The sequence below is a fragment of the Garra rufa genome, chromosome 3 (assembly GCF_049309525.1).
Source record: "Garra rufa chromosome 3, GarRuf1.0, whole genome shotgun sequence".
NCBI lineage: Eukaryota > Metazoa > Chordata > Actinopteri > Cypriniformes > Cyprinidae > Garra > Garra rufa.
In genome coordinates, this window is record NC_133363.1 from 6,146,624 (window position 1) to 6,157,496 (window position 10,873).

Consider the following 10,873-nt stretch of genomic DNA (forward strand, 5'->3'; position numbering starts at 1 on the left):
AAATGTCGATGCTATGTGTTTAAATATATACTTGTAATTACACCTTTGTAATTACAATTTAGTTTGTTAGTCATAATGATTTGACATTTTAATTTATTACAACAAAGTGCACTTTTTTTAAAAGTGTAATTAAATGCCTTTAGAAAGAGTTAAAGTCTCTTTTATATAAACACTTAAGCAGCCTTTTATTTAATTTAATTTTATATTATTTTATTATTATTTATTATATCTTTACTTTTAACTCTTAAATAAAAAAAAGATTTGACGTATTCTACAAGTGCACATTCAGTACAATTAAGCCCAGTTTGTTGTGAAATGATAATGAAATGAAAATGAGATAATGAAATGATTTCTACAGTTTAGAGTTTAGCTGATATGGTTACCTCAACCCTAAGCACGTGTGATCAGGAACTTTGTCACTAAACTGAGATAAGAGGAGCTTATGATAACACAATCGGCTAATAATACATACTGGCACATACAAAATGTGGTTCGACTTTTGTATTCAGCCTTCAACTAAATTAATTTGATAAATTTACCATAAATAATAAGGTATTGGTAATGTATTAAAATGGACATCATTATGCAACCTGTGTGTTCTTAACTGTATGTTAATAAATCATGCAATGCCAATTTACCAACCTATTTGAGTTATCAAACTCTGTTTGTTAAATAAAAATGCACTGGTTTTAATATGCATCATAATAAGGTCAGATGATGATTTAAAGTTAATAAAATTTAAAAAAAAAAACACAATAAAATAGTGCCATCGTTAAAAAATAATAATAATTAAACAAACAAACATAAATGTTCCACTGTACTGATAACAAAAACATGGACTTTAAAAAATGTAATGTTCATGGAGGGAATTTCCCATAAACTAAAAGGTGAATCATACATTGTTTATAACATATAAGCAATAACATAAACATTGTTTATAATGACAATTTAATAGTTTTTTATTCTTGCTTCTTTCATTTTATGCACTTAAATAACTAACATTTTACAAGGTAATTATAGGCCTAGAGTATGCCTAGTTGAATAAACTTTTTTATTCAAATATCAAATTATCCCTACAGCATATTTTAACAAACCAGACCTTAAAAACAACTCCAAGTAAAATGCTAAGCAATATTCTGAGATTTACTAAATACAAATGCACCAAACTAAACACTGGGCAGCTCTTTCTCTATAATGATTGCCATGAGTGGCCTGTCTGAGACATCACGACTGTATTTCTGCAAAGAGGCCTTTAGTAACTCTCAGAGTAAGATAATATTTCATTTATATCATTAACACACGATATTCAAAGCAGTGGTGCCATAACAGAGATGCTATAGCATGAATGTAGAGTATCAGCTGCCACTGCCCTGAACTGCCACGTCAAAGACCGTTATGACAGACCTGGGATGTTTCACTTTACTGAATAAAGTCCATATTGACAGACTTCAGCACATGCCATGGACATATATATCAATATATATTGATAATACATCGCGTGTACCAGCTGTCGGCGATACAAAGTTACGAAATATTTTCTGCTAGAGACGTAAACTAGCATAGTGTGTCAGCCAAACTTACAAAAACACATAACGTTATATACAGAATGACTCGCGTAGGCTACGGTCAAAATAAGGTTGCCTTTTAAAACCCACCTTTAGTGTGTTCGTTTCTTAGTACGTAACAAAATAATAGAGTCTTACCTGAAGGAAAATGATGAGCTGCGTCCTTTCCTCTGGCGATGTTGAATTGCGTGCCGAGAGTGCCACGTCAAACTCCAGCACAGCGCCGGTGTCTGCGTACGTACACAGCGTCACAGAGCAGCCGTCTCTGCGCATGCGCACGCTGAATGGGAACCACTACACGTCAGCAAGGATACAGATGTGCGTAGCAAACGCTATTCTGGGCTGGCCTTCACAGACAAGTTGAACATCATTCTTCATTTTAAGTGAACTATGTGTGCTTCTTGAATGTAAAACGAAAGTAAACAGACAAAACGCGATAATATTATTCAACATTGCTCATCATGTGTACATTTTTCTGTTCTTTGGTCTTGCAAATAATATATTAAAGTGACAGTATACAAGTCAACATGGAAAAACATTATGTTACAGTTATATAGTATTTTGTGAGAGATTCTAAAGAACTTAAGAGCACTTTTTGACCCACTTAAGGGGAGACATTGCACTGTTTTTTTTTTCATTCACTTGTCAAGTTTGAGATTTTGTTTTTTCAGACTAGTGGAAAGAAAACACCCAAAAGACACTGTTAAGTGTTTCTTTTATAGCACTGTATCTATTTGTATCAATAGATTTCAATTACAGTACATATTTTTAAAAGGCTGTTTTCTCAAAATGAGTTTTTTCTTTTACACTGAGCCATAAATCTCCACTTCAGTAGCACTTACACACACCAAACTTTACATTTTTATTCCTGTTTGTATTCTGAAGGTTTTTACAGAGGGATTTGTTCATATATAATTTGCTTGATTTTATACTAGTGCTGTCAAATCGATTAATCGTGATTAATCACATCCAAAATAAAAGTCTGTGTGTATTCTGTATATGTATATATAAATATATGTATATATTTATATGTAATATAATTATATATAAATAGGAATTTACATAGTGTATATATATATATATATATATATATATATACATACATGTGTGTGTGTGTGTGTGTGTGTGTGTGTGTGTGTGTGTGTGTGTGTGTGTGTGTGTGTGTGTGTGTGTCAACATGTCAACTTTTATGTTGGATGCGATTAATTGCGATTAATCGATTTGACAGCACTATTTTATACATTTTGTTCCCCCAAAAATTGTAAAAAATAAATAAATAAGTAGATTGTTTTTTGTCTGTTCTAAGTTTTTTCGTAATTATGAGATTATTACAAAATTAGATTTTTTTAAATTCCCTCTGTAAAAAGATTTGACTCTAATATGTCAAAAAAATTGACAAGAATTTTGAAACTGACTTCATCCAATGTTTAGATTTTTGTACTATGAAATATATGCAAATTAGCACATATTTCAGTAAATAATGCCTCATTTGCATATTTAAACCTACCATTTTAGAAAAGTTGTAATACAATTTTTTTTTTTTGCAATTATCAATGTGATCAATTAACAGTGTTTTGCTTTAAGAAGGACTTAAGCACATATTTTTATGTAATTTCACAATGACTAATATTGAAATATGGTTTACTTCTGAATGTATTGACAAGCATTTGGGATAAACTAAAATATACTTTAATAACTTTTCTATGTTGTATTTAAATATATTTGTTATTACACATTTGTGAGAAGGTATGGAATTTAATTTAACTTTAATTTGTATTATGTTTAATTTGTAATGTAATATGGTTCAAATTATAATCAAGTACTTTAGTGTGTAAGGCAGCACATCAATTTACTGTCAAATCAAAAATAATTCATATTTAGATTAATATTTAGATTTTTTTTTTTAGATCTTTTTTACTATAATAAAGTAAACTGTGACATACAATATTATACCCAAAATTTCTTCATACAGTGGACTATCAGTAAAGTTGCTAACAATTGGGGACCAAAATTTGATTTGACACTTTGACCAGACCAAATTTTCTTACATATACCTTTCTATCCAAGTTATCTGACGTTATCAAGATGAATCTGACACAGTTTAACTCTTGTATTCTTGTCATATTTTATTACCATTTTTCTAAACTATAATGAAAAAAATGCGATAATGTGTTTGGTTTGACTGTATGTTTACTTAACAAAAGATTGTTAAAACAATGATTATAAATGTACTTTATGTACATTTATGTAAAAAAAATTGTGTGGCCTTTATTTAATCATTATCTGGAACTACAGTTTATATACATTTAAGATATTGTACGTTTAAGATTTGCAATGCACTACAAGTGTGCATTCAACACAATTAAGCGCACTGAGTTTTCGCAAGGATAGCTTGCATAAGTTATAGAAATATCTGTAACAGTTTGTAATTAATATTTTGGCTTCATGGTTTGAATCTGCATTATCTGAAGTGTTCCTAAAGCAGTTTTCCTTCTCTGTTGGTTTTTGTTACACTAATCCTGACCCTTAGATCTAGTCTTCTTGAGTCGCTTTAGTCCAGCTTGATCTGTCAAGTTTATTACAGTGCAGTATAATAAGTAGTATATTAGTGCTGATCTTTATTACCTTGTAGATATATAAATAGTGGCATTAGGCATGTTAAGTATTCTGGTCTTGCCCCTCTGATTGATTTAATCTGATTTTGTTAATGAACATCTTGATTAACAGTGACACTTCCTTTGGTTCTTGCTCTGTGAGACTTCAGTCACTGACTTTACTAAAGGTGTAGTGGAACATGCTCACCATAGTCACAATGTACATTTTAATTGCAATTGCACTGCAAGTATGGTTTTTAAAGCATATTATTTCAGTAATAAGTACTCTTTTTGAAAGCATGTGTAGGCCTACTTACAAAGGTGACCAAGATGTCTTCTTGTCGGGGAGGTTTTTAATCCTCTGGTTGTGTTCGGATCCCTCTCACAGTTGTAGTGTTCCCGGTCAAAAATAACCGGACTCCAAACAATTGCTTATAAATCTCTCATTATGCTAGATATTTTCAACAAATATTGGATTCAATCTTTTTGTCAACTCGTTTTCTTTCAATTAGGACTGGTTTTGTGTTTCTATTTGCATCTGATTAATCATAGGCCTCATTTATCGGAGAGTATGGTACCTTGTTTTTTGAGTGAAAAAATCTTTTATGAATAATTTTCACAATATTAAACAAAAAATTATACAACTTTGCACTGTTTCTCACACTAGTGTGCTTCAATGTTTAATCAGGAAGTTTGCTTTTAAATGCTTTTATTTTGTAAAAAAAAATTGCAAAAAGTCACACTTGTGGTGTTCCCGGTCAAAAATGACCGGACTCCAAACAATTGCTTATAAATCTTTCATTTTGTCAATCTTTTTGTCAATTTGTTTTCTTTTATTTAGGGCTGGTTTTGTGTTTCTATTTGCATCTGATTAATTGTATAAGCCTATTTTTTTTCCAAAAGTAGGCCCGCTAATTTTTAAAAGCATTTTTATGAATAAATTTTACAATATAAGATTGTACAAAATAAAAACAAAAAATCAAACTTCCTGGTTAAACATTTAAGCACACTAGTGTGATAAACAGTGAACATTTTCATAATTTGTTTAATATTGTAAAAATTCACAAAAATGCTTTTTTCACTCATAAAATGAGATGCAGATAAATGGGGCCTACGATTAATCAGATGCAAATAGAAACACAAAACCAGTCCTAAATGAAAGAAAACGTCTAGGTTACGTAGGTAACCCTCGTTCCCTGAAGGAGGGAACGGAGACGTTACATTGGGATCTCGCTTGAGAGACCGATCATCTCTGAGCCTTATATAAAAAAAGGCCAATTGAAAATTGGCGAGTGGACATGCGCACCACTCAGTCAGGCTTTTGCTGAAGAGCCGGGAGAGCCCGGCGTCAGCGCGACGGCAGGTCGTGGCAGGGGAATGTAACGTCTCCGTTCCCTCCTTCAGGGAACGAGGGTTACCTACGTAACCTAGACGTTCCCCTTTCAGTCGAATCACTTCGACGTTACATTGGGAACTTGGACCCATGGAAAGGGCCACGAACCTGGCGCCGCGTTACGCCCTACGCCACGTGCAGACAGGTTCCTCGGACGTGTCCGCAGGCGGGTACGAGCGTAACCTTCCCAACGCCCTGGGGGCCGAAGTAGGGGACCCCACAGGGATGCCAGATGTACTGAAGCAGGGGTTGGGGGGGGCGGAGCACATGGGATATTTTACATGTGGAAAGAGAATAATTCGATGTATCCATAGACACTAGGGATACACGGGGGAAACCACGGCCCTCTGGCTGACCGAGGGATACTGAGACATGTTGCCACAACCTTGCGGGGTGAAGGAGACCCGGCAGGAGCACAATCAGTACCTACTCCGCACTAGGCTGATTGCAGGGCATGGAGGACCCAGGTTCGCTATGGAGGGAACAGCTGGGGAATGGCGCACGGATCCGAAAGGAATGGCGCAGCAATGGCACCAGCCGGTCTCCCGTTGCCTGACTTTTCATGTTAAAACACGGGAGGATACGGCCTCTACGCGGAGGTTGTAAAACCTGGCGAAGGTATTAGGTGTCGCCCAACCCGCAGCTCTGCAGATGTCTGTTAGAGAGGCGCCATGAGCCAACGCGTAGGACGAGGCAACACTCCTTGTGGAATGGGCTCGAAGTCCTAAGGGGCATGGCTCTCCCTGATACAAATAGGATAGGGAGATGGCTTCAACCACCCAGTGGGCCAACCTCTGTTTAGAGACAGCATTCTCTTTCTGCTGACCTCCAAAACAGAGCTGCTGGCTGTGTCTAAAGGGCCGAGTGCGGTCCACGTAAGTGCGTAGAGCGCGAACTGGGCACAGAAGCGCAGCGGTTGGGTCTGCCTCTTCCAGGGGCAGAGCTTGCAGGTTCACCACCTGATCGCGGAAAGGCATGGTGGGAACCTTGGGCACATAACCGGGCCGGGGTCTCAGGATAACGTGAGAATCGCCGGGCCCGAACTCCAGGCACGCTTCGTCGACAGAGAAGGCTTGTAGGTCCCCTACCCTCTTGATGGAGGCCAATGCCGTCAGGAGCGCTGTCTTAAGTGACAGATATTTCAGCTCGACTGAGGCGAGGGGCTCAAATGGGGCGTCCCGCAGGCCACGAAGGGCGACGGAGAGGTCCCAAGAGGGTATGAGGTGCAGTCTGGGAGGGTTGAGCCTCCTGGCACCTCTGAGGAACCTCACGACCAGTGGGTGCTTACCTAGGGATGTTCCATCTACTGCATCGTGATGCGCCCCGATAGCTGCGACGTATACTTTGAGAGTCGAAGGGGACAGCCTGCGCTCCAACTTCTCCTGCAGGAAGGAAAGCACAACTGCAATCGTGCATCTCTGGGGGTCCTCTGCTCGAGAGGAACACCAGTCAATGAACAGACCCCACCTCAGTGCATAGGCCTGCCTTGTAGAGGGGACCCTGGACTGAGTGATCGTGTTGATCACGGCCTGTGGGAGGCCAGCGAGGTCTGAGGCATCCCGTCCAGGAGCCAGACATGCAGGTTCCAAAGATCGGGGCGCGGGTGCCAAATTGTGCCCATCCCCTGAGACAGAAGGTCTTTCCTCAAGGGGATTTTCCAGGGAGGGGCTGCCGCGAGGGAAATAAGTTCTGGGAACCAGGTCTGGGTGAGCCAGTGTGGCGCAACCAGCAGGAACTGCTCCTCGTCCTCCCTGATCTTGCACAGGGTCTGTGCAAGGAGGCTCACTGGGGGAAAGGCGTACTTGAGCCCCGGAGGCCAGCTGTGTGCCAGTGCATCCCTGCCGAGGGGGGCCTCGGAGAGGGAATAGAACAACCGGCAGTGGGTGGATTCGGGAGAGGCAAACAGGTGTATCTGGGCCTCCCCGAAATGGCTCCAAATCAGCTGGACTGTCTCGGGGTGGAGTCGCCATTCTCCAGGGTGGGTGGACTGCCGTGAGAGCTGATCGGCTGCACGGTTGAGTTCCCCCGGAATATGAATGGCACGTAGCGATTTCAGCCACGTTTGACTCCAAAGGAGCAGATGGCAGGCGAGTTGAGACATGCGACCGGAGCGAAGACCACCCTGGCAGTTGATGTAAGCTACGGTCGCAGTGCTGTCGGTACGAACAAGCACGTGTTTCTGACGCAACCCCGGTCGGAAGCGGCGAAGGGCCAGAAACACTGCCAACAACTCGAGGCAGTTGATGTGCCACTGCAGACGAGGTCCTGTCCAGGAGCCCGATGCTGCTTGCCCGTCGCCGCCTATTCAACCCGTGGTCCGACCTTGCTTTCCTACGGGCAGAGGTGCCCCTGGGACAAGTGTCCAGGCATACCGTGGTCTACACTGAAGCGGTCTCATATGAAGCAAGCCCAGCGGCGTGACCGCGGCTGCAGCTGCCATATGCCCCAGGAGCCTCTGAAATGTTTTGAGAGGAACCGCTGTTTTGTGCCTGATTCTTTCCAGACACTTCAGCACTGATGACGCACGCTCGTTGGTGAGGTGGGCTGTCATTTCGACCGAGTCCAGCTCCACACCGAGAAAAGAGATCCTCTGCACTGGGGAGAGTTTGCTCTTTTCTCGGTTGACCTGAAGGCCCAGACGGCTGAGGTGCTGGAGCACCAGGTCCCTCTGTTCGCACAACAGATCCCGCGAGTGAGCTATGAGGAGCCAGTCGTCGAGACTGCCAAAGGGGGGACAGGGCTGCCTCCGCGACCTTCGTGAAGACGCGGGGAGAGAGGGACAGGCCGAACGGGAGAACTTTGTACTGATACGCTCGACCCTCGAAAGCAAACCGTAGGAAGGGCCTGTGTCGAGGAAGAATCGAGACATGAAAGTACGCGTCCTTCAGGTCGATGGCTGCAAACCAATCCTGGGGGCGGATGCATGTGAGCATGCGCCTCGTGGTGAGCATCTTGAACAGCAGCCTGAGAAGGGACCGATTCAGTGCTCTGAGATCCAGGATGGGTCTTAACCCACCGCTCTTTTTGGACACGATGAAGTAGGAACTTTAGAACCCTGACTTCATCTCGGCTGGAGGGATAGGCTCGATTGCATCCTTCGCCAGTAGGACTGCAACCTCCGCACGCAGGACAGCGGCATGTGTGTCTGATTGGACAGTAGTATGAAGCACGCCTCTGTACCTGGGGGGACGCCTGGCGAATTGTATCGCATAGCCGAGACGTACCGTCCGAATCAACCACTGCGAGGGGCTGGGAAGCTGAAGCCAGGTCCTCAGCCGAGTCGACAGGGGTATCAAGGGAGCGTTGACCGACGTGACCACGGTGGGGCAGCCTGAGGGGGGAAGGGGAAGGGGACTGATCCCAGAAGGATGAACGTCCTGGAGAAAAGTCTGGCCGCATTGAGCAGCGCTTACCTTCTTCCCTGGTTCCCGCGCTGGCGACATCCAGCTCCGAGTCCGGTTCCGAGGAGTGGAAACACTGCTCAGGAAGGAAACCCGGGGCCGGAGCCCCGGAGGTGAGAAATTCAGCCCTTCTTGTGACTTTGTACAGGCCGGCGGCGATGTTATATGGGTGCACATCAACCCCCGGCCCTCCACCGGGGGTGGGAGCGGAGATGTCCTCGCCCCCAAAAGAGCAGAGTTCTTCACCTCCGGGGTGCCCGTCTCAGGGACGCTTCGTAGCTCGCCTGCAGGTGTTCTTCGCAGGACCCTGAGAAGCGGGCGGCGTCCCTCTCCCACGGCCAGCTCGACGTCGGGCCGCGAGTCTCGCTTCATGGATCTCAGCGGGGGACGGAGCTGGTGCTGGTTTAGGGGCCGCGGGGGGACGCCCTCAGCGACGGGCAGGCAGAGGCGGGGGCCCAGGCGGCGGAAAGGAGGTCCTTGCTTCGCGGCGGGGCAAGATGTGTCTTATGGCCTCCATCTGCTTCTGGACCGCGGAGAACTGCTGGGCGAAGTCCTCCACGGTGTCGCCGAATAGGCCACCCTGGGAGACAGGAGAGTCGAGAATGCGTGCTTTGTCGGCCTCTGCCATCTGAGCCAGGGTCAGCTATAGGTGCCGTTCCTGGACCACACAGGTGGACATCACCTGACCAAGGGAACGCGCCGTGACCTTCGTGGCCCGGAGGGCGAAGTCGGTGGCGGCGCGGAGTTCCTCGAATGTCCCTTGGTCGGGACCACTCTCGTGCAGGTGTTTGAGAGCCTGCGCCTGGTACACCTGGAGTGTCGCCATGGCATGCAGGGCGGAGGCAGCCTGCCCGGCAGCGTGGAAAACCCGCTCCGTAAGGCCGGAGGAGGCCCTACAGGCTCGGGAAGGGAGACGCGGACTACCCCGCCAGGTGGCAGCGCCGCGGGGGCAAAGATGTACTGCCACGGCGCGCTCAACCTGAGGGATCGCCACGTACCCCTTGGCTGCCCCGCCATCGAGAGTGGCGAGGGGAGAGGAGGTGGATTTCAACAGCTCCTCATGCACCTCCGGAAAGAAAGGGACCGGGGGAGAGCGCGGCGGTGCCCTCCCCAGGAACCAGTCATCCAGCCTAGAGGGATCGGCCGGAGGCTCGCTAGGAACCTCCAAGCCTATCCCCCTGGTCGCCCGGAGGAGCATAGCCGACAGTTCGGCGTCCGCCTCCGAAGGGACAGCGACCGCGGAGGGGCGCTGCACCAAAGGGGCGGAGGCCTCACCATCTGACTCTCCCTCTGATGCAGTGATAGACATCTCGTCCTCCGCAGGAGCCCCGAAGGAGACGCTCAGCCCGGCGGGCGGGGAAGCATACTGCTGCGGGAGCTCGACGGGGCCACGCTGAGATAGAGAAGACCGCAGGGCTTTTTGGGCCGGCGGAACGTTCTCTAGTGTTCTCTAGCGGCGGGACTTCAGCGTGGCCATGGACATGCACTCACAATGAGGGCATGATCCATCCGTGAACGCTGTCTGAGCGTGCTCGAAGCCCAGGCACGTGAGGCAGCGTTCATGTCTGTCCGCAGGAGTGAGGAAACTACCACACCCAGAAACGCCCAGCCGAAGAGCCATTCTGAAAAGAACGTCTGATTCGGCCACGAGAAATTGCTCTTTTGTGACCCCGGATTGCCCAGGGAGGAACCGCGGGGCGGTTTGTGCACTCGGGGCTGCTCGCTGGAAGGCAATAGGCTTTTGAAGCCGTGAAAACGGCAGCCCGCAGGGACCGCGCCGGCGGCCGCCAGAAAAGCTCTTTTAGTATTCACTCTCTTAGATTCTTGGCGGCACACCGGCAGGAAAGAGAGCAGGAACTCAGGAACTCTTTTCTTTAATTTTTTTCCTTCTGTAGAGGCTCGACACATCGGCTCTGAAAG